The 23632-nt window shown below is 42.9% G+C and overlaps 1 long non-coding RNA gene across 9 annotated transcripts in view; it reads right to left on the bottom strand.

Annotated features, from left to right (window-relative positions):
* Positions 1-23632, bottom strand: part of LOC129641170 (uncharacterized) — a 68940-nt gene that overhangs the window by 21409 nt on the left and 23899 nt on the right. For 2 of the 9 annotated variants that reach the window (XR_008709199.1, XR_008709210.1), the window contains one exon: positions 1595-1821. This is a non-coding gene — a long non-coding RNA (uncharacterized LOC129641170). Of the gene's footprint in view, positions 1-1005; positions 1173-1594; positions 1822-7301; positions 8209-8953; positions 9043-11933; positions 12122-15619; positions 15686-16241; positions 17415-23632 lie in introns of those variants that run through there. The other 7 variants (XR_008709232.1, XR_008709234.1, XR_008709221.1 and 4 more) reach the window with 7 other exon arrangements.

The raw sequence follows: 23632 nt of genomic DNA, 5'->3' as shown, positions 1-23632 counted from the left end.
CTGACTCTTTGTGACCCCATGGACTGCAGCTCACCAGGCCTCTCTGTCCATCACCAACTCCCATAGTCCACCCAATCCCTTGTCCATTGAGTCAGTGATGCCATCCAACCATCTCATCCTCTGTCGTCCCCTTCTCCTCCTGCCCTCAATATTTCCCAGCATCAGGGTCTTTTCAATAGAGTCAGCTCTTCACATTAGGTGGCCAAAGTATTGGAGTTTGAGCTTCAACATCAGTCCTTCCAATGAATATTCAACTGGTTGGATCTCTTTGCAGTCCAAGGGACTCTCAAGAGTCTTCTCCAACACCACAGTTCAAAAGCATCAATTCTTCAGCGCTCAGCTTTCTTCACAGTCCAATTCTCACATCCATACATGACCACTGGAAAAACCATAGCCCTGACTAGATGGACCTTTTTTGACAAAGTAATGTCTCTGCTTTTTAATATGCTGTCTAGGTTGGTCATAACTTTCTTTACAAGGAGTCAGTATCTTTTAATTTCATGTCTGCAATCACCATCTGCAATGATTTTGGAGCCCAGAAAAATAAAGTCAGCCACTGTTTCTACTGTTTCCCCATCTATTTGCCATGAAGTGATGGGACTGGATGGCATGATCTTAGTTTTCTGAATGTTGAGCTTTAAGTCAGCTTTGTCACTCTCTCCTTTCACTTTCATCAAGAGGCTCTTTAGTTCTTCACTTTCTGCCATTAGAGTGGTGTCATCTGCATATCTGAGGTTATTGATATTTCTCCCGGCAATCTTGATTCCAGCTTGTGCTTTATCCAGCCCAGCGTTTCTCATGGTGTATTCTGCATATAAGTTAAATAAGCAGGGTGACAATATACAGCCTTGATGTACTTCTTTTCCTATTGGAACCAGTGTGTTGTTCCATGTCCAGTTCTAACTGCCGCTTCCTGACCTGCATACAGGTTTCTCAAGAGGCAGGTCAGGTGGTCTGGTATTCCCATCTCTTGAAGAATTTCCAACAGTTTATTGTGATCCACACAGTCAAAGGCTTTGGCATAGTCAATAAAGCAGAAATAGATGTTTTTCTGGAACTCTCTTGCTTTTTTGATGATCCAGAGGATGTTGGCAATTTGGTCTCTGGTTCTGCTGCCTTTTCTAAAACCAGCGTGAACATCTAGAAGTTCACAGTTCACATATTGCTGAAGCCTGGCTTGGAGAAATTTTGAGCATTACTAGCATGTGAGATGAGTGAAATTGTGTGGTAATATATATACACACATACATACATACATATATATACATAATGAAATATTAACCATAAAAAAGAATGAAAATTTTCCATTTGCAACAATATGAATGGACCTAGAGGATATTATGCTTACTGAAATGTCAGACAAATACTGCATGTTTTTACTCCTATTTAGAATCTAAAAAATAAGACAAATGAACAAACATAACAAAACAGCAACAGATTCACAGATACAAAGAACAAACAAGTGGTCACCAGAGGAGAGAGGGGTGGAGAGAAGAGCAGAACAGGTGAGGGGGCTCGAGCAGCACAGAGCACCAGGCAGAACACACACTAGACGGATGAAGCATACAGCACAGGGGACACGGGCAATGTTTACCCTTGTTCTGTACAGTATGTTCAGTCGCTTCCGCTGTGTCTGACTCTTCATGACCTTCTAGACTGCAGCCCTTCAGGCTCCTAGTCCATGGGATTCTCCAGGCAAGAACACTTGAGTGTGTTACCATTTCCTTCTCCAGGGGATATTCCCAACTCAGGGATCGAAACTGTGGTTCTTATGTCTCCTCCTAGCACCACCTTGGAAGCCAACTTTGTATGCAGTATAATCTATAAAAAATATCAAATTATTACATTGTATATTTGGAAGTAATATAATATTGTAAATCAACTACAGAAACAAACATTTGTTTTTATAAAAAAGACATGGAAAAAAGAAATCCTGAGGAGAAAAGGGCCTCACAATTCCAAATATTCCAATATTTGTGGAGATTTTCCTTCTCATTCTAAATATTCACTTTTACACCTTAAAAAAAGAGGTGAAAAAAAAAGCGTTTTCAGACTTTCAAAGTCTCAAATGAATCTCTCCATACTCACCCTTTCTTAGGAAGCTTTGAAAGGAGATGTTCATTAGAAGAAAATAAACTAATAAAGGAGAAAACATAGGACACATAAAATAGAGAATTCAACACAGTGAGAGGGACGGGAATCCATAGAACCTAGAGCAGCAGCTGCGCCCCTGACAGAGAGAAGTCGTTTCAGAGCACAGTGGGCTCCGGGAGAGGGGAATAAATGGTGATGAAATTCACTGAAATGTCTATTAAGTTTAAATAACTGACAGAAAGGTTTTAAGGTAGGTAAAGAGTGTACAGATGGCTTAGTAATAGCTACACAGAAAACTAAGACAAGAAAATAAAATATGTATTATCTTCTCCAAGAAAAACAAAAGGTTATACAAGAAAAGACATGCAATCATAGTATATCATGCTGCTCAGTTGTGAGGCACTGCCATATTTATATCAGAAGGACTATGGGAGACGTGTGTGTGTGTGTCTCTTTGGTGGGCTGTGGAGAGAGCAGGAAAAAAAATTAAATTCTTATTTTCCACAGAAAGAAGACTGAAAAATTAAGAAATGGCAGTCTAAGCAATAAAATCTTGTCATGTGGATATATGGAGTTAGAACCAAAAGATGAAGCCGTAAGGGTTGAAAGTAGTTGATTTAGACAGTGGGACATTATTTCTCATAATAAAACTTGTGAAACTCTTTGTTTAAATCATATGCATGTATAACCTTGATGAAATTTTTAAAAATTTTACAAAATAAATAGACCCTATTTGAGAAGTTCTGTAAGAAAGAGCAACACTACAGTTCAGCAAGGAGTTGGGGCGGAGTTCAGGGAAATCTTCTCAGAGAAAATAATTCTTTACATTCTTTACCTCATTATAAACTGTAGTTAATGACCAGTTGAGGGACAGAAAGCCCTGTTAGCAGAGGAAAACTCCCGGGCAGCAGCTGAGCGGGATCTGCAGAGACGCTCCCCCGGGGACCCCTGCGGTCAGCACTAGCACCATGAGCGTGGCTGGAGGGGCTGGAGGCATGTGCCCGCCTGGGTCAGAGGGTGCTCTTGTGTGCTCAGAGGGCACTGACAGGGCAGGTTTGCATTCCTGAGGCAAGAATGATCTTTCAAAGGGGACATGTGCTGGACTCCGAAAGCACTGTGGACAGACAGGTCATTTCTGAGGCTGGGGCACTAGCTCAGTGCAGAGGGAGAAGCGGAGGGGGGGGCCTGCGAGGCTGCAGGAAAAGCTGGGACAGCGGCGTTTCAGAACCCTGAGGAATATTTTCAAGACACAGGAAGCAGCAGACTGTGAAAAATGCCACAAAAATAAGACAAGGACAAAAAATCTGTTCCTTTGATTTCACAATAATAAAATAAAGGCTGACTTCGGTGAGGACAGCCACGACCTCTCAGCAACGACAGTGCAATCTCCGTTACAGTGAACTGGAGGGAGGAAGTGGATGCAGTAAGGGCGCTCTTCTTCCGACTGGACACAGTCCACAGAGACCCAGGTTATTCTGACCCATCTGACAGCTCATGGTGAATTAGCATTCATTACGTAATATATATTTTCTTAATACTCAAAGAGTAATAGAAAGATTAATACTATGGACAGAGGTTCGTGACATTTTACAGGAGGCAGTTATCAAGACCATCTCCAAGAAAAAGAAATGCAAAAAGGCAAAATGGCTGTCTGAGGAGGCCTTACAAATAGCTGTGAAAAGAAGAGAACCAAAAGGCAAAGGCAAAAAGGAAAGATATAAGCATCTGAATGCAGAGTTCCAAAGAACAGCAAGGAGAGATGAGAAAGCCTTCCCCGGTGATCAATGCAAAGAAATAAAGGAAAACAATACAATGGGAAAAACTAGAGATCTCTTCAAGAAAATTAGAGATACCAAGGGAACATTTCATGCAAAGATGGGCTCAATAAAGGACAGAAATGGTATGGGCATAACAGAAGCAGATTTTAAGAAGAGATGGCAAGAATACACAGAAGAACTGTGCAAAAAATATCTTTAGGACCCAGATAATCACGATGGTGTGATCACTCACCTAGAGCCAGACATCCTGGAATGCAAAGTCAAGTGGGCCTTAGGAAGCATCACTACGAACAAAGCTAGTGGAGGTGATGCAATTCCAGTTGAGCTATTTCAAATCCTCAAAGATGATGCTGTGAAAGTGCTGCACTCAATATGTCGGCAAATTTGGAAAATTCAGCAGTGGCCACAGGACTGGAAAAGGTCAGCTTTCATTCCAATCCCATAGAAAGGCAATGCCAAAGAATGCTCAAACTACTGCACAATTGCACTCATCTCACACACTAGTAAAATAATGCTCAAAATTCTCCAAGTCAGGCTTCAACAGTATGTGAACTGTGAACTTCCTAATGTTCAAGCTGGTTTTAGAAAAGGCAGAGGAACCAGAGATGAAATTGTCAACATCCACTGGATCATCAAAAAAGCAAGAGAATTCCAGGAAAACTTCTGCTTTATTGACTATGCCAAAGCCTTTGACTGTGTGGATCACAATAAACTGTGGGAAATTCTTCAAGAGATGGGAATACCAGACCATCTGACTCTTGAGAAATCTGTATGCAGGTCAGGAAGCAACAGTTAGAACTGGACATGGAACAACACACTGGTTCCAAATAGGAAAAGGAGTACATCAAGGCTGTATATTGTCACCCTGCTTATTTAACTTATATGCAGAGTACATCATGAGAAACACTGGGCTGGATGAAGCACAAGCTGGAATCAAGATTGCTGGGAGAAATATCAATAACCTCAGATATCCAGATGATACCACCCTATGGCAGAAAGCAAAGAACTAAAGAGCCTCTTGATGAAAGTGAAAGAGGAGAGTGACAAAGCTGGCTTAAAGCTCAGCATTCAGAAAGCGAAGATCATGGCATCCGGTCCCATCACTTCATGGGAAATAGAGGGGGAAACAGTGGAAACAGTGTCAGACTTTATTTTGGGGGGCTCCAAAATCACTGAAGATGGTGACTGCAGCCAGGAAATTAAAAGACGCTTACTCCTTGGAAGGAAAGTTATGACCAAGCTAGATAGCATATTCAAAAGCAGAGACATTACTTTGCCAACAAAGGTCTGTCTAGTCAAGGCTATGGTTTTTCCAGTAGTCATGTATGGATGTGAGAGTTGGAATATAAAAAAAGCTGAGTGCCGAAGACTTGATGCTTTTGAACTGTGGTGTTGGAGAAGACTCTTGAGAGTCCCTTGGACTGCAAGGAGATCCAACCAGTCCATCCTAAAGGAGATTAGTCCTGAGTGTTCATTGGAAGGACCGATGCTAAAGCTGAAACTCCAATACTTTGGCCACCTGATGGGAAGAGCTGACTCATTTAAAAATGAGTCATTTAATCTTTCCCACCCTGATGCTGGGAAAGATTGAAGTAGGAAGGAGAAGAGGATGACAGAGAATAAGCTAGTTGGATGGCATCACTGACTCAGTGGACATGTGTTTGGGTGAACTCCGGGAGTGGTGATGGACAGGGAGGCCTGGCGTGCTGTGGTCCACGGGGTGGCAAAGTGTCCAACACGACTGAGCGACTGAACTGAACTGAAGGTCAGAATAAGGACTGAGGTTGCCTGAAGTCAAATGACAGAGCTGCGATTACTTAAATTAGACTTTCTAGACCCTGTGCTCATAACCACCAATTTTTTAGGACAATGCATAGTTCCTGAGTTCATTTTCACATGACCTATGCCTCCTGAAACAAGACATAAAGGAATCTCAAGGAAAGTCTTAAATCATTCAATTGTGTAATGTTTAAGCTGAAGGGAACTAATTCAGTTGTGTATGCATGCTCAGTTGAACCAGGGAGGTCAGGTGAATTGCCCAAAACCACAGAACTACTAAACTTGAGGCTTGACAGTGCAAGTCCTACTCCATACCTCTCAGTAAGTTCAACATATTTTTAAAATAATGATACTCAAAACAGTCCAATGCATAGAACACACAGCTTTTCTTATCTGAAAGAGACAGAGCATTCCAACTAATCAGATGTATTACCCAACTCTGTTTCAATACAACATACATCCCAAAGTTCAAAAATAAAATTACTTTGATCTTAAATAAGTTCTTGGACCCTGCTGCTGCTGCTGCTGCTAAGTCGATTCAGTAGTGTCCGACTCTGTGTGACCCCATAGATGGAAGCCCACCAGGCTCCCCCATCCCTGGGATTCTCCAGGTAAGAACACTGCAGTGGGTTGCCATTTTGTTCTCCAATGCACAAAAGTGATAGTGAAGTCGCTCAGTCGTGTCCGACTCTGCGACCCCATGGACTGCAGCCCACCAGGCTCCTCTGTCCAAGGGATTTTCCAGGCGAGAGTACTGGAATGGGTTGCCATTATCTTCATCTCCAAATCAGATTCTCCTAGGAAGAGTGACAAAGATCCTAATATATTATGCCAACTTTCCTTGTTTAAAGCTGAAAAGGCTATCCAAGGATAGAGCTGAGGATTGTATTATAAAATAGTCCAATTCTTTCCATTCTGGAGACCGCGTAAGGCAGCCTCGGCTAACGAGCAGACAAACCTGCATGTGGAACTGGGTGAGAGAGTTCTCACCTCTGGACGCTCTTCCTTCTCCCCCCATCTCCCCCACCTGCTCCTCCCTCTCTCTTCCCTCCTGCTCCTGCCTCTTTCTCCTCCTCTCCCTCCCCTCCTGCTCCTGCCTCTCTCTCCTCTCTCTCCTCCTCCTCCTCCCTCTCCTCCTCCATCTCTCCTCCACTTTCTCCCCTCCTGCTCCTGCCTCTCTCTCCTCCTGCTCCTGCCTCTCTCTCCTCCTCCATCTCTCCTCCTCTTTCTCCCCTCCTGCTCCTCCCTCTCTCCTCCCTCTCTCTCTCCTCCTGCTCCTGCCTCTCTCCTCCTCCATCTTTCCTCCTCTTTCTCCCCGACCTGCTCCTCCCTCTCCCTCCCCTCCTACTCCTCCCTCTCTCTCCCCTCTCTCTCTCTCCTCCTACTCCTCCCTCTCTTTCTCCTCCTCTATCTCTCCTCCTCTTTCTCCCCTCCTGCTCCTGCCTCTCTCTCCTCCTCTGAGCTCTGTTCCTGCTCCTCCCTCTCTCTCCTCCTCCTTCTCCCGCTCTCTCTCCTCCTCTTTCTCCCCTCCTGCTAACCCCTCTCTCTCCCCTTCTCCTCCTCTGAGCTCCCCTCCTGCTCCTGCCTCTTTCTCTCCTCCTCTGAGTCTCCTTCTGTTTTCAGTCTTTTCCTCTTCTCACTCGCCCTCCCTTTTATTCATTTTTCCTTCCTTTTTTTTTCTCATTATCTTCTTCAGTTCAGTTCAGTTCAGCCGCTCAGTCGTGTCTGACTCTTTGTGACCCCATGAATCGCAGCATGCCAGGCCTCCCTGTCCATCACCAACTCCCGGAGTTCACTCAAACTCATGTCCATCGAGTCAGTGATGCCATCCAGCCATCTCATCCTCTGTTGTCCCCTTCTCCTCCTGTCCCCAATCCCTCTCAGCATCAGAGTCTTTTCCAATGAGTCAACTCTTCGCATGAGGAGGCCAAAGTACTGGAGTTTCAGCTTTAGCATCATCCCCTCCAAAGAAATTCCAGGGCTGATCTCCTTCAGAATGGACTGGTTGGATCTCCTTGCAGTCCAAGGGATTCTCAAGAGTCTTCTCCAACACCACAGTTCAAAAGCACCAATTCTTCAGCACTCAGCTTTCTTCACAGTCCAACTCTCACATCCATACATGACTACTGGAAAAACCATAGCCTTGACTAGACAGACCTTTGTTGGCAAAGTAATGTCTCTGTTTTGAATATGCCATCTAGGTTGGTCATAACTTTCCTTCCAAGGAGTAAGCGTCTTTTAATTTCCTGGCTGCAGTCACCATCTTCAGTGATTTTGGAGCCCCCAAAAATAAAGTCTGACACTGTTTCCACTGTTTCCCCATCTATTTCCCATGAAGTGATGGGACCGGATGCCATGATCTTTGTTTTCTGAATGTTGAGCTTTAAGCCAGCTTTTTCACTCTCCACTTTCACTATCATCAAGAGGCTTTTTAGTTCCTCTTCACTTTCTGCCATAAGGGTGGTGTCATCTGCGTATCTGACGTTATTGATATTTCTCCCGGCAATCTTGATTCCAGCTTGTGCTTCTTCCAGCTCAGTGTTTCTCATGATGTACTCTGCATAGAAGTTAAATAAGCAGGGTGACAATTCTCATCAAAAATAAGTATACTGCATGGTGTTTTAATACCGAATTATGATCCTGAATGTCATCAGCAATGACACAATCTAGAAAAAAACAAAAACAAAAATACTGAGACCATCAGTCTTATCTGGAGATTCCAGCTCTGAGATAGGAAGCTTAAACTCCCTGTTGGTATCAACTTATTTCCCTAGGTGGTGCACCTGTATACTGGCTTTTAAATAAGTTCACATTATTGTAAGTTTTTGTTTTGTTTTGTTTTTTTTTTGCCTATTGTGTCGATTAGTTTTACAGAGTCTATGCTTTGATTCTGCCTGCAAATTTACCAGATAAACTTAATAAGGCCTTTAATAGGATGGAGACAAACTACCAGGTGCCTGGTTCTGTTTTCAAGAGCTCTCCTCAGCTGTCTTTAGATAATGAAAATAAACACTAGAAAGAACTGCACAGACCACAAAGTTTTATGAATAGCCAAGGATAAAACACATTTTTTTTCAGTAAAGCTTCAAGACACAGAAATGTTTAACCAAAAAAAAGAACTGAAGTGTGAACTAAAGACTCAAAACAGCAATATAGTTCTAAGTACATCCATGGAGGCTGGCACATGTTCTAACTCCACTCAGGGGCTCAGAGAACAGAACCGATGGGTGGGGGTGGAAAGGTGGGGGAGCACTAAAAGCTGTGTGACTCAAAAATAAACTCAAAATGGGTAAAAGACCTACATGTAAGGCCAGAAACTGTAAAACTCTTCACGGGGGACACAGGCAGAACTCTGACATAAATGGCAGCAAGATTCTCTTCGACCCACCTCCTAAAGTAAGGGAAATAAAAACAAAAACAAGCACATGGGACCTAATTAAACGTAAAAGTCTTTGCACAGCAAAGGAAACTATAAACAAGGTGAAAAGACAACCCTCAGAACAGGAGAAAATAACTTCAAATGAAGCAAATGACAAAGGATTAATCTCCAAAATATACAAGCAGCTCATGCAACTCAACATTAGAAAAACAAGCAACCCAATCCAAAATGGGCAGAAGACCTAAACAGACAATTGTCCAAGGAAGACATAGTGGTAGTTTAGTCGCTAAGTTGTGTTCGCCTCTTTGCAACCCCATGGACTGCAGCCTGCAGGGCTCTTCTGTCCATGATTCTCCAGGCAAGAATACTGGAGTGGGTTGCCATTTCTTTCTCCAAGAGATCTTCCTGACCCAGGGATCAAACCCGGGTCTCCTGCATTGCAGGCAGATTCTGTACTGACTGAGCTATGAGGGAAGCCCAAAAAGAAGACATACAGATGGCCAATAAACACAGAAAAAATTCTCAACATCTCTCATTCTTAGACAAATGCAACTCAAAACTACAATGAGGTAACACCTTACACCAGTCAGAATGGCCATCATTAAAAAAAATCTACAAATAATAAATGCATGCTGGAGAGAATGTGGAGAAAAGGGAATGTAAATTGATACAGCCATTATGGAGAACACTAGGGAGGTTACTTAAAAAACTAGGAATAAAACTACCATATGACTCAGCAATCCCACTATGGGGCACACACCCTGAGAAACCCATACCTGAAAAGGATACCTGTACCCTAGTGTTCACAGCAGCACTATTTACAATAGCCAGGACATAGAAGCAACCTAGATGTCCATCAACAGATGAACGGATAAAGAAGTTGTGGTACACACACACACACACATATGTACACACACACACAAATATATACACACATATATATCATGGAATACTGCTGTTGTTCAGTTGTTAAGTCGTGTCTCATTCTTTGCAACCGCTGCCAGGCCCCTCTGTCCATGAGACTCTCCAGGCAAGAACACTGGAGTGGGCTGCCAATACTGGATTGTTTCCTGGGGCACCTAGGGATTGAAACCACGTCCCTTATGTCTCCTGCACTGCAGGTGGGTTCTTTACCACTAGCGCCACCTGGAAATCTCCCAGAGTTTGCTCAAACTCATGTCCATCGAGTCAGTGATACCATCCAGCCATCTCATCCTCTGTCGTCCCCTTCTCCTCCTGCCCCCAATCCCTCCCAGCATCAGAGTCTTTTCCAATGAGTCAGCTCTTCGCATGAGGTGGCCAAAGTACTGGAGTTTCAGCTTTAGCATCATTCCTTCCAAAGAACACCCAGGACTGATCTTTAGAATAGAAGTTAAATAATCAGGGTGACAATATACAGCCTTGTTGTACTCCTTTCCCAATTTTGAAATAGTCAGTTGCTCCATGTTCTAAAATAGTTAAAAGTTCTAACTATTGCTTCTTGACTTGCATACAGTTTTCCCAGGAGACAGGTAAGATTGTCTAGTATTCCCATCTCTAAAAGAATTTTCCAGTTTGTTGTGATCCATACAATCAAAGGGTTTCACATAGTCAATGAAGCAGAACTAGATGCCTTTCTGGAATTCCCTTGCTTTCTCTATGATCCAACAAATGTCGGTAATTTGATCTCTGATTCCTCTGCCTTTTCTAAACCCATCTTGCCAGCTTGTGCATCTGGAAGTTCTTGGTTCATGTACTGCTGAAGCCTACCTTGAAGTATTTTGAGCACAACCTTACTAGTGCAAAGTGAGTACAACTGTCCGGTAGCTTGAACACTCTTTGGCATTGCCTTTCTTTGGGATTGGATTGAAAACTGACCTTTTCCAGTCCTGTGGCCACTGCAGAGGTTTCCAAATTTGCTGATGTATTGAGTGCAGCACTTTATGGAATACAACCCAGCCATAAATGGAACAAATGTGATTCAGTTTTAGTGAGACGGATGAACACAGAGTGAAGTATGTCAAAAAGCAAAAAATAAATATTGTAATTTAACACAAATACATGGAATCTAGAAAAATGGTACTGATTAACCTATTTGCAGGGCACGAACAGAGATGCGGACATAGAGAAGAGTCTTGTGGACACACTTGGCAAAGGAGAGGGTGGGACAAATGGAGAGAGTAGCACTGAAACATATACATTACCATGAGTAAAACAGATAGCTAGCGGGAAGTTGCCATACAGCACAGAGAGTTCAACCACATGCTCTGTTAACAACTCAGAGGGGTGGGATGGGGTAGTGGGGCTGCGGGGTGGGAGGGGGGCTCAAAAGGGAAAGGCCACATGTATATCTACAGCTGATTCATGCTGTCGTGTGGCAGAAACCAACACAGTGGTGTAAAGTAATTATCCTCCAATTAAAAATAAACTAAAAAAAGAAAGGCTGTGTCAGTGGTGTGCAGCAGGAACTGTTTCAGTAAGCATTACATCCTAAAAATGATATTCTCATTTCCACATAAGAGAAGCAATAATTAGATAAATTCAGCCCAGAAATGCATAGACACAGGGTAGCAATGGCTGAAACTAACGATTTAAAAAAAAAAAAATTCTCTCTAGTTGCAGTGTTGTAGCCATGTGTTCCGGGAAACAAACTCACTCAGAAGGACAATGCAGATAGTGGAGTGCAGTTTATCACCCTGGCGGGCCCAAGGCAGAGTCTCCTCTCAGCCAAGGGCTGCACCCAGTTTTTGTGAAAACCTTATACACCCTAAGTGCACGTGCACAAACCTACCTCCCCAAATTCCCTGACAATCAGAGTTAACCCGTGATTCACATGCCTTAACCCCAGGTAGTGAACAGTGGACAATTATCAATAGGCCTGTGGTCATAACCCAATAAGCATAATAGAATGTATGATTCTATACCTGGGGCTCTTCCTTCTGGGGGCCTGGTTTTCCATTGGTTGTCGTTTCCATAGATACTGGGCATAGAGCTTAAAGTCCACAGTCCTGCCCAAGATGGAGCCCTGCTTTCAAGGTGGAGCCTGCTGTTTCCTCCTTCAGCAGAATGGTATACATGGACCTCATCCATGTCTTCTGGTTTTCTAGTTCACCTAGCCAATTATTCAAAACCAAAACTTATTAAAGAGCTGCTAGACTCACAACAAAGACTGCCCTGTAGAATAAACAAACATGTACATCACCCCCTCACACACACACGATTCTGGTTTTTAAGTGAAAACTGAAGAGGACGGCTGGGTAACTTAGAAAGGACCAGGAACGGGAATGAGAAACAGAGAAGTCAGTGTCCACTTAAGAAGTTCTCAGTAAAAGAAGATAGAAAAGAGAACTGAAACAAAGAAAGGAATGGGGGAATATAAAGAACAGACTTTTAGGGGCTTCGCTGGTGGCTCAGTGGTAAATCGTCTGCCTGCAGTGCAGGAGACACGGGTTCGATCCCTGGTCCAGGATGACCCCATGGGCCGCAGGGCCCATAAGCCACAACTGCGGGCCTGTGCTCGGGAGCCTGGGACCACCACCGCGAGCCGCCCGCCACAGCTCCTAAGCCCGTGTGCCCTGGAGCCCATGCTCACAACGATGGGAGGCGCTGCTGCGAGACTCCAGCAGTGGCCGGGCCGCAACTGGAGAAAAGCCCCTGTGGCAGCAGAGGCCTACAGACCAAGAAACAAAGGAATATTGTTAGAAATTATAAAAAAGAATAGATTTTTAAAAAATAATCATAATGCCTCACTAGTGCTGTAAGACTTCTGGGTGTGATGGAATAATCAGCTACCTTCTATCGCCATTTAAATCTGTGTTTCTAATCAGAAAAAAAAGAGTTTATCTTAACAGATAACCCAGAGATGGATTAAAAAAAATACAGAATCTGAAATTATAAAATATATGACTTATTCCCATAAGGCATAATTAACTTATAGAACCCTCAACTGACAGGGAAAATAAATTTTAAGTCACGCTTGAAGTCTGCTTCCTGAGGTGGCCTGCAGCAGCAGCAGCCCAGCCCCCCTTCCGCACGGCCTGTCCCTCACTCCTGGAAGTGCACTCCCCGATTTTCTTGGGATCTAAATCAAGGTTCATGCAGTTTCATAAAACTACCAGTCTTATATTACTCAAAAAAAATCCTAGAAAATTTTCTAAGTCATAATGATTCCTGAGTTTGTCACATGACAAGGCTTTCTGTAACCAACCACAGTCTACATCTCATGACCTACATTATGCAGATGCATGTTTTTCTAGAGAAATTTAGATCCTAAATTTTTAAAAAATGCTTTCCTTTTTAGATAATTTTACGGAAACATATTCACCATATTTACTTTTAAACATATTCACTTTTAAGAACAAATCACAAATGTACATTAAAAAAAAAGTATGGCTGTAGTTCTTAATCATAAGCAAGAGATTCCCTTTTAAGGAAAGAAAAAGGAACTTATTGTAAAGAGATTTCGTTGATCTAAGAATCTCAGAATTCGATGGAGAAGGTGGCTTCCAGGCTATGCAGACAGGAGCACTACTTAGACTAACTCGGCAGAAGCACCTGCCTCAGCTGTTAACGCTGTTACCGCTCTGGCAAACACCCGGCCTGCAGCTTGCACGGCCAGCACTGGGGCACTGGGGCCGGGACGCCCCCTCACTGCACCACGTGCTGCCAGTCTTACCGGCCAGCAGTGGGCAGGCGGGTCGGGTGCATCTGACTGGCAGAGCTGGGTCACATGTTCACAGTCTTGCTACAGGGAGGCTGGGAAGGAAATACATGGTAACTTCAACCTCTGTATTTGAAGGTAGGTTCTCCTCATACCAAAATTCATGAGGTAAGAAATTCCTCAAACATAGAAAGAGGGCTGAGATACTTGGTAGGCTGAAAATGGTAAATGCCTATCCCAGTAGTTACGCATGTACTCCTGTATTTATGCCCAGTTATTCTCAACCTCCTTCACAGGCTCCTGTTCCAAACGCTGGCATTTCCTTCTCTGCATGTTTTCATCTGCATACATTCTCCTGAGATTTCATCTGTTTCATAGTTTTATGGCTCCTAAATGTACCTCTTTAGCCTCATTCACATCATCACTGTGGTAAGTCTGCTTAAGGTTTGCCAAAATCTATTACCCTTTTCTTCTGGAGAAAGAATTTAGCTTGGCATGAAGCTTCCCGAACATACAAACTTTCCTAGTCTTTCTTGAAGCTGGTTCTGACTACACTGCTAATTCCTCTTTAAAGGAATGTGAACAAATGTGATGAGTGCCACTTCCGGCTCTAAGACCTCAGATGTTCACATCTGTTTACTCCACGTGTCATCTCCCTTCCCTTTTGCAAACTCTGCAGTCTGTGGCAAGCCCACCTCAGCCATACAGATGACAACAAAGGCAGCCTAGGAACCTGGATCGCTGAGAAGCAGACCTGCCCACCAATCTGAAGTGCTGAGCTTGAACTGATAAATGAGACAGAAATAAACGTCTATATTTTGTAAGCCACAAACATTTTTTTGGGGTGTGTAGTTAATAGCTTCTGAGCCTTTTGCTAACTTATACACACATACGCACACACATTTTCAAGTTTTCCAACTTGCATTAGAAATCTTGGGGCTGGCTTAGATTTCTCCTTCTCTCTTAGTCTCCCAATTCAGGAGATCACTAAATTATTTACATTTCATTTATTTGTCTCTTTCTCTAAACCCAAAGTGACCACCTCAGTCTGGGTTCTCGGTTTCTCTCTTGATGTGAGTTCATTGCTATATGAGCTCAGGTTACCAAAACAAAATATACCCATAGACTGGGTGGCTTAAACAAGAGAAATTTATTTTCTCACAGTTTGGGGGCTGTAAGTCCCACTTTCTCCTCCTCATCTCTTCTTGACCTAAACCTCTGCAGCAAATGCCCCCATACGTTTCAGCAGAAACCATGACATTTAAAACAGAACAACTAAGTTTCCTCAAGGAGAGTTTCCTGTGTACTGAAGCTAGTCCCCTGGGGAAAATACTAATGGAAAAGATCCTGGTTACAGCAAAGACATCTGTGGACTTCACATGAGACAATCACTCCTAGAAATGGCCCTGCAGTTGGGATAAAAAGTAAGAGGAAAACAAAATTTAGATCAATTTTCTTGAGTTTTCCATGTCTGCCGTCATTTAAAATTTGTCACATATCCAGGTGAAGTAAGACTTTAGTATGCTGCTTCCTTGTTTTTGGTATACAAGTTTAAAGCCCTGACCTAGCACACAGAAACAATAGAAAATCCCCATATGATGCTTCTGATTGGGAGGAATCAGCCTATGTAAATACCAAGTAACTCAGCTCCCAGGGGAGTGACTGATTTTTGTGATCTTTCCAGGTTATCGCCATTGATCATTGCTAAACTTTTTCATGGAAGGTTATCAAATTACAGAAAATAATAGACAATAATGTCTCCTGTGGTCACACTGATCCAACTATCTCATTTCATTTAAATTTTAACTTCTGGTCTTTTTAAAATGTGTGTAGGCTTCAACCTAATATAAATAAGGAAACTAAAGTCTATCAAAAATTGAGCAATTTCTCCATAATCACCCTATTTAGTTGGACAGTGGCAGGATTTACTAGAACCTAGATTTCACTTACCGATCCCTATGACTCCCTTTCAATTCTGCTTCCTCTTAGCATTAACCAACATTTTACAGTAGTTAGCTGAAAAGAACAGAAAGTTTGAAGTTCAGGGTAAGTTTAGAACATGGTATTTCAAGTCATTTAAGCTCAGTTTTTTACCTGTAGAATGGAATAATAAATCTGGATTCATAAGGATGTTATGTGTAAGCATCTAGATTACAGCAGGTACTAAATAAATATAAATCATCTTTATACCAATCAAACAGCTATGGTTTCTATTTAGCCAACAATTTACTGGCCAATTGTTAAAATATTTAGGAGTAACAGACAATAAAATTTTAAAAATCTGACTTCCTTTCTGCTCTTTCCCTCCCAATCTGCACACACACACACAGACACACACACCCGAGTACTTGCACACACACACATCCCTTCCCCTGAAAAACATCTGTGAAGCAACTCTACAGTCACTCTTTCAACACGAATATGATTACTCACGCAGAGGCTATGGATAGGTAGAGTGGTGGCTACAAGCATAGAGTATTCTTTGGCATCCCAGGAGGAAATCTCCCAAATACACCATTAAGTACTCGCCACCCCACATCCATTGCCTGCCCAGCCTGCTTGCTTACTTCTGGGATATAAGACATTGTATATTGTGATTTCTTGCTTGTTAAAATAGCCTTACTTGGGAGGGGTTTTGCATTTGCCCTTTTAGGTCGGTACAAAAGTAACTGCAGTTTCAGACCATGAATTTTAAATCATATAACTAGGCTCAAACACATCTTTATTAACCAAAATAGGAACCATTATAATCAACACATTTTTGCCAATGAGAAGTTTGCTTATTCCCATAGAGTAAAAATCCGTGTTTCTGCGTTCGAAGAACTCTTGGAAAGCATTTTCTGCTTCCTGCTGGTTGTGAAAGTGTTTTGCCTACAAAGAGTCGCAGAGATGCTGAACAAGCGGTAGCTGGTTCACTAGGGGTCAGGTGAAGGTGGCAAATGAGGCACAACTTGTTCCACTTTTGCAGCGCTGGCTGTGCTACGTCGGCCGGGGGCTGCCGAGCGGACCTGGGCCCGCCCTACCGTTCAGCGCTGGCCGCAGGTGCTGCGGTTTTCTGGGCCCCGCATCAATCTGCTGAGCGCACTTCGCAGATGCAATGGTTTCACCGGGATCGAGAAAGCTATCGTGCATGACGCCAGCAGCAGACCACCAAACGGTGATTATGACCTTTTTTGGTGCAAGTTTGGCTTTGGGAAGTGTTTTGGAACTTCTTCTCCGTTCAACCACTGAGCTAGTCATCGCCAGCTGTCATATAAAATCCACTTTCTGTCGCACATCACATTCTGATGGAGAAACGGCTGGTTGTTGCTACATACAATTAGAGAAGACAACACATCAAAATGATGATTTTTTTTTTTTAGTCTGCTCAGGAGGCACTCATTTATTGAGCTTTTTCAAATGCCGAGTGACTGTAAAATGGTTGGCATCTGAGTTTTTCGGCAACTTCTCGCATCGCTGTAGCAGGTAAGCTGGGGCGACTGCTCTCCACCGGCCAATGCCACCTTCCCATGGCCGGCCACTGTGCTCCTCACCCTCAAGGCTCTCGTCTTCTTTGCAAAACTTGAACCAACACTGCACTGTACCTTCATTAGTAGCTCCTAGGCCAAATGCGTTGATGTCTCGAGTTGTCCCCACTGCTTTACGACCCATCTGAACTCAAATAAAAAATCACTCAAAATTGCTTTTTGTCTAACGTCATTTCTATAGTCTAAAATATAAAATAAACAGCAAGCAATGTCATTAGCTAAAAAATAAAGCGAGAAATGTGCATTAAAATGATGTATAACATAACATAAACATACATTTATTTTAAAATGTATTCCTAAGGTTAAGACAAAGGTCAACAATGCAAAACCACAATTACTTTTGGACCAACCTAATAGTTCAGTCTGTTGGATCACTCAGCAATCAACTCAGTCAGAAAGTTGGTCCAACTGTACTAGAGTCTCAAAGGAAAAACAGGAGAGCTAATAATGACTATTGGTTAGTACAGTTATTGACTTAGTACTGTATGTCATAGAGTTCAAATAAAGAAATTAAGTAAGTGACCAAAGTCTTAAAAGGTATCATCAACTCACACAAATATACAAATAGTGAAATGTAGTAAGACTTCAGAGATTTATAAGAATATGTTTATCACTTACAATTTGTAAATAACAGAGAACAACTCTGCTTCCTTAACCAGGAAGAGAGTGTATTAAAGGAATAACAAGTGGTTAGGGAACAGACAAGACACTGGAGAACCAAGTCTGGACGTGAGAGAGGGATGAGGCAGGGCTGAGAGCGCTCCGTGTGTAGACAGCATCTGTCCTTCCTGTCTGTCCAGGGAGAAATCAATCAACTGGCCTAGTTTGGCACAAGTGCACAAAGAATAAAATTCCTAATTTACAGCCCCATCAAAGCTACAGAGGCTAAATGATTCCTCCATAGGAAGTGAGGTGGCTAAATGATTCCTCCCAGGAAGAACAGGTGCTGAACAGCCGTGTGAACCAGTGTCCTGCTCTAGAACACAGGAAAAGCTGGTCTAGTGGGAAGGGAAAGAGACTAATTTAGGGAAGACTTTCTTTGTATCAGGTACTGTGAGGTTTCACACATTGTGTCATTTAATTCTTATACCAATCTTGTAAATCAAATATTATTTCCCCACTTTCTATCTGAGAAAACTATAGCCAGGTTAAGGAAATGGCTCCAGATCAAAACCCAATAAGCATGTGGGCCGGGACCTGAATTCGTATCTGCAAGCTCTGCAGTTGTCCTGTTTTGAGCTGGAAGGTAAGACAAGGGTGGGTGCTGCTAGCCTCCGGGGAGAGCGGGCTGTTTAGATGACAGTGCAGGGGCCCGGCAGGATGCTGGGTCCTCCAAAACGAGAGCAGGAGAGCAAACGGGTGCCAAGATGGAACGGGCTCCTGCAGGGAGGCCCCTTACGGGGAGTCTCAGAGGAAGGGCAGCAGCTACAGAAACCTCCTGCTATGCGGGCCTGTGATCAGCCTTTGATTTGCTTTTTTAAAAAAATAGTAAAAACAGAAAAATATACCTGACCTCCAGTTTGGCAGGATAAAAGGAGGGCAAAAGGCAGATATAAAGGTGGAAAGGGGTCACAGAGCGTGAACACAGCTGAGGATCTGACTTAGCCCAGTATCTGTGGTGTCGATAATTCTTGTGGATAGGCAGACACTTTGTCTTCTAATAATTTACCACTGAAAAATGCTAACAGAGTACATACGCTACAAATGACAGTCATAGACTGCTGTAAATTGAGGTTTGAGAAACTGGCAGGAAATCAAATGGGCCTGGTAGAACATGGTAAGGAGATGGAGACTGCTGAAGGACTTCAAACAGGAGAGTGACATCATCCCATTTTATCAAAATTACCCTGGTTGCGGGGTGGCAAATAGACTAAATGGGAAAAAATGACAGCAGAATATCTAGTTATTCCCACTTAGTCACTTCCTGAGTGAAAAAGAAAGGCTTCTTTAATGGAACTCTGTCCCTTTGCTGTGTTCAGGGCAAAATTGTGCAATGGGCTTTCTGGCCCAAGTACCCTGCTCTCTCTTTGTTAATGTCCTTCTTCCCTCTTCAGTCCCCATTTATATCTAAAAATCAGGGGCTGCCACCTTCTTTATTTCTGCTCCCCACTTAACCACCAGACTAGGAAGGCACTGCTACACCAATGACTGCCAGCATTTCAAGGTGGCGCTTCACTTCTGGGGCTGATGTTCGTATTTTAATCAGTGCTGTCCATCGAACCAACAAGACCATTGATGCTGAGGCTTCAATAAACAAATGGGCTTATTGAAATATCTGGATTGGGAATTTCTCTTAGCACTCAAATCCATCACAAAGCATGAAAGTTCTATGACGGTATCTGGACTCCACTGAAAGGTTATTTTTGATGTTGAAAAGCATCTTTTCATGAAGCGAAGTGAAAGGCAAAGGAGAAAATGAAAGATATACCCATTTGAATGCAGAGTTCCAAAGAATACCAAGGAGAGATAAGAAAGCCTTCCTCAGTGATCAATGCAAAGACATAGAGGAAAATAGAATGGGAAAGACTATAGTCCCTTCAAGAAAATTAGAGATAACAAGGGAACATTGCATGCAAAGATGAGCACAATAAAGGACAGAAATGGTATGGACGTAACAGAAGCAGAAGATATTAACAACAGATGGCAAGAATACACAGAAGAACTGTGCAAAAAATATCTTCAGGACCCAGATAATCATGATGATGTGATCACTAACCCAGAGCCAGACATCGTGGAATGTAAAGTCAAATGGGCCTTAAGAAGCATCATTATGAAAAAGCTAGTGGAGGTGATGGAACTCCAGTTGAGCTATTCCAAATCCTGAAAGATGATTCTGTGAAAGTGCTGCACTTAATATGCCAGCAAATTGGAAAACTCTGCAGTGGCCACAGGACTGGAAAAGGTCAGTTTTCATTCCAATCCCAAAGAAAGGCAATGCCAAAGAATGCTCAAACTACCGCATAACTGTACTCATCTAACACACATTATTAGTAAAATAATGCTCAAAATTCTCCAAGCCGGGCTTCAGCAATATGTGAACCATGAACCTCCAGATGTTCAAGCTGGTTTTAGAAAAGGCAGAGAAACCAGAGATCAAATCGCCAACATCTGCTGGATCATAGAAAAAGCAAGGGAATTCCAGAAAAACATCTAGTTTTGCTTCATTGACTATGATCAAACCTTTGACAGTGTGGATCACAACAGTGGAAAATTCTGAAAGAGATGGGAATACCAGACCACCTTAGCTGCCTCCTGAGAAATCTGTACGCAGGTTAAGAAGCAATGATTAGAACCAGACATGGAACAATGGACTGGTTCCAAATTGGGAAAGGAATACATCAAGGCTGTATATTGTCACCCTGCTTATTTAACTTATATGCAGAGTACATCATGAGAAATGCCGGACAGGATGAAGCATAAGGTGAAATCAAGATTGCTGGGAGAAATATAAATAACCTCAGATATGCAGATGACACCACACTTGTCGAAGAAAGTGAAGAGGAACTAAAGAGCCTCTTGATGAAAGTGAAAGAGGAGAGTAAAAAAGCTGGCTTAAAACTCAACATCAGAAAACTAAGATCATGGCATCTGGTCCCATCACTTCATGGCAAATAGATGGGGAAACAGTGGAAACAGTGTCAGACTTTATTTTTGGGGGCTCCAAAATTACTGCAGATGATGACTGCAGCCATGAAATTAAAATATGCTTGCTCCTTGGAAGAAAAGCTATGACCAACCTAGACAGCTTGTTAAAAAGCAGAGACATTACTTTACCAACAAAGGTCCATGTAGTCAAAGCTATGGTTTTTCCAGTAGTCGTGTATGGATGTGAGAGTTGGGCTATAAAGAAAGCTGAGCACTGAAGAATTGATGCTTTTGAACTGTGGTGCTGGAGAAGACTCTTGAGAGTCCCTTGGACAGCAAGACAATCCAACCAGTCCATCCTAAAGGAAATTCAGTCTTGAATATTCATTGGAAGGACTGATGCTGAAGTTGAAGCTCCAATACTATGGACACTTGACATGAAGAACTGACTCACTGGAAAAGACCCTGATGCTGGGAAAGATTGAGGGCAGGAGGAGAAGGGGATGAGATGGTTGGATGGCATCACCAACTCGATGGACATGAATTTGAGCATTTTGTGACTTGGTGATGGACAAGGAAGCCTGGTGTGCTGTAGTCCGTGGAGACACAAAGAGTCTGACACGACTGAGCAACTGAACTGAACTGTAGTGAATTCCATTCATGACTTTGACCTTTTATGATCTGGTGTATAAATGACCCACCATCTAAGCTGTGTATTTTGCAGCATGAAGGGACTTCCCATGCTGCAGCATTCCTTTTTGTCATTTATCACATGTGGATGTAGAGAGATCAGTGCAAGTGAAATAATAAGATCAAGTGCTTATGTTATGCGATGTGAGACCTTGAGCAAGCTATGTCACCTTTCTGGGCCTTAGTTTCCTCGTCTACACGTGGATATATTATTAACACCTACTTCATATCTACCTCTTAAGGAATTTTTGAGGATTAATTCAAAGTCAAAAAGCACTGAGCACAATACCGAGCACATAGCAGTCAACAAATACGAGGGACTGTGGGTTAATATTTCTAGCATATCAGCGAAGTTACTATTTTACACCACTATTCTGCAGTCATGATGCAGGTCTTTGGGCTCCCAGATGAGACGCTCCTTCGAAGTGTGATTCGTGGCTCATTTAACTTTACATCCTCAGTGGAATAGCTGGCACTTGGTAAGTGGTTAGCAAATAACTGCTCAAGGAATGAATGGATTTTTTGGACTTTGTGCTTCTACATGTCTCTGTTTAAAAGTCATATTATCTAAGTGGTTTAAAATGTTTGGAGGTTTTGTGGGACTAAAGAGGCAGACTAAGTGTCAGAATGATCATCAGAGTGTATCCAGCAATGGGATGGGAATTTTACAGGCTTCCGCGCTGTGCTCTCAGGCTCCTGAGAGCTTTCTCATACAGCGTATCTTATACGCCTCAGTACAACCCTGAGAGATAACATTTCCAGATAATGAACAAGAAAACAGCCGTGGAACCAGCTAATTTGCTTGAAGGCATTGCACTCCTAAGGGGAACAGGTATAAATGAGAAGGGTAAAGTGCAGTAGTCAGAACCCCAAATAGTTTGGTCCCACCTCTTATCAGCTGGGTAACCCTGGGGGAGTCACTGAAGCACTCCTGTCAGCTGCCTCACATGTAGAAATGACAACGAGAGCGTTCTCTCATAGGCTGTTGTGAAAAGTAACTGAGGAAAAGGCCATTCAGGCTCCCTGTCTGAACGCAGTATAACTCACCCTCACCACCGCAGGCCGCTGGCCTTGGCAGCGCCACATGGGCCCGAACTCACGGCAGTGACGCCCAAGGCCTCAACCCTGGGTGACTCCCTCCCTGATATGGGCAAAGTCCAAAGCTTTCTTGTGTCCCTTTTATACAAAGAATACTTACTGGAAAATGACTAACGAACAGCAAAGTTGAATAAAGCGCAAAGTATGACCTTTTTAAGTTTATTTTTTTAAATATTTCTCTCCACAGTGATGAAATGTGCCCATCACGGAGGACATGCACACACAGAAGCTTTTCTACACCAAAGAGCAGAAGCCTTCCTGGTTCCACAGGTGACGTCCAGCAGGTCACCTGTGGTATCAGGGGCGACAGGTCCTTTTAGGCAACTGACCACAACACAGGCTAGTGTCGGCCACAGGCCAGTGGGGCGCTCTCATGCTGGCTGCACAACAGAATCACCTGTGAAACTTAAAACAGTCGATGCTTAGGTTCCACCTCAGACTAATTAAATCAGAATCTCTTGAACAAGGCTCAGGCATCAGTACTTTTTTTAACTGCCTTAATGATTACTATGTACAGCCAAGATTGAACACTAGACTGAAAGCTTTGTGGCCACAGCAGCTAAACTCACCTAATCAGTTTTCCACTGGTTCTTCTACAAGATACCTTATTTATCTGGGAAGTTTTTCTCATCTGTAATTTGTATGTATATTCTTAATTTATATATAAATCATTGGCATTGTCTTGAATAATATTTTCTTGCAGCATTCAGTTCAGTTCAGTTCAGTCGCTCAGTCATGTCCGACTCTTCGCAACCCCATGAATCGCAGCACGCCAGGCCTCCCTGTCCATCACCAGCTCCTGGAGTTTACTCAAACTCATGTCCATCAAGTCGGTGATGCCATCCAGCCATCTCATCCTCTGCCGTCCCCTTCTCTTCCTGCCCCAATCCCTCCCAGCATCAGAGTCTTTTCCAATGAGTCAACTCTTTGCATGAGGTGGCCAAAGTATTGGAGTTTCAGCTTTAGCATCATTCCTTCCAATGAACACCCAGGACTGATCTCCTTTAGAATGGACTGGTTGGATCTCCTTGCAGTCCAAGGGACTCTCAAGAGTCTTCTCCCA

Source organism: Bubalus kerabau, chromosome 1 (assembly GCF_029407905.1).
Source record: "Bubalus kerabau isolate K-KA32 ecotype Philippines breed swamp buffalo chromosome 1, PCC_UOA_SB_1v2, whole genome shotgun sequence".
Lineage (NCBI taxonomy): Eukaryota > Metazoa > Chordata > Mammalia > Artiodactyla > Bovidae > Bubalus > Bubalus kerabau.
Note: the sequence above shows the minus strand (reverse complement) of the source record. Positions and strands in the feature narration are given on the sequence as shown.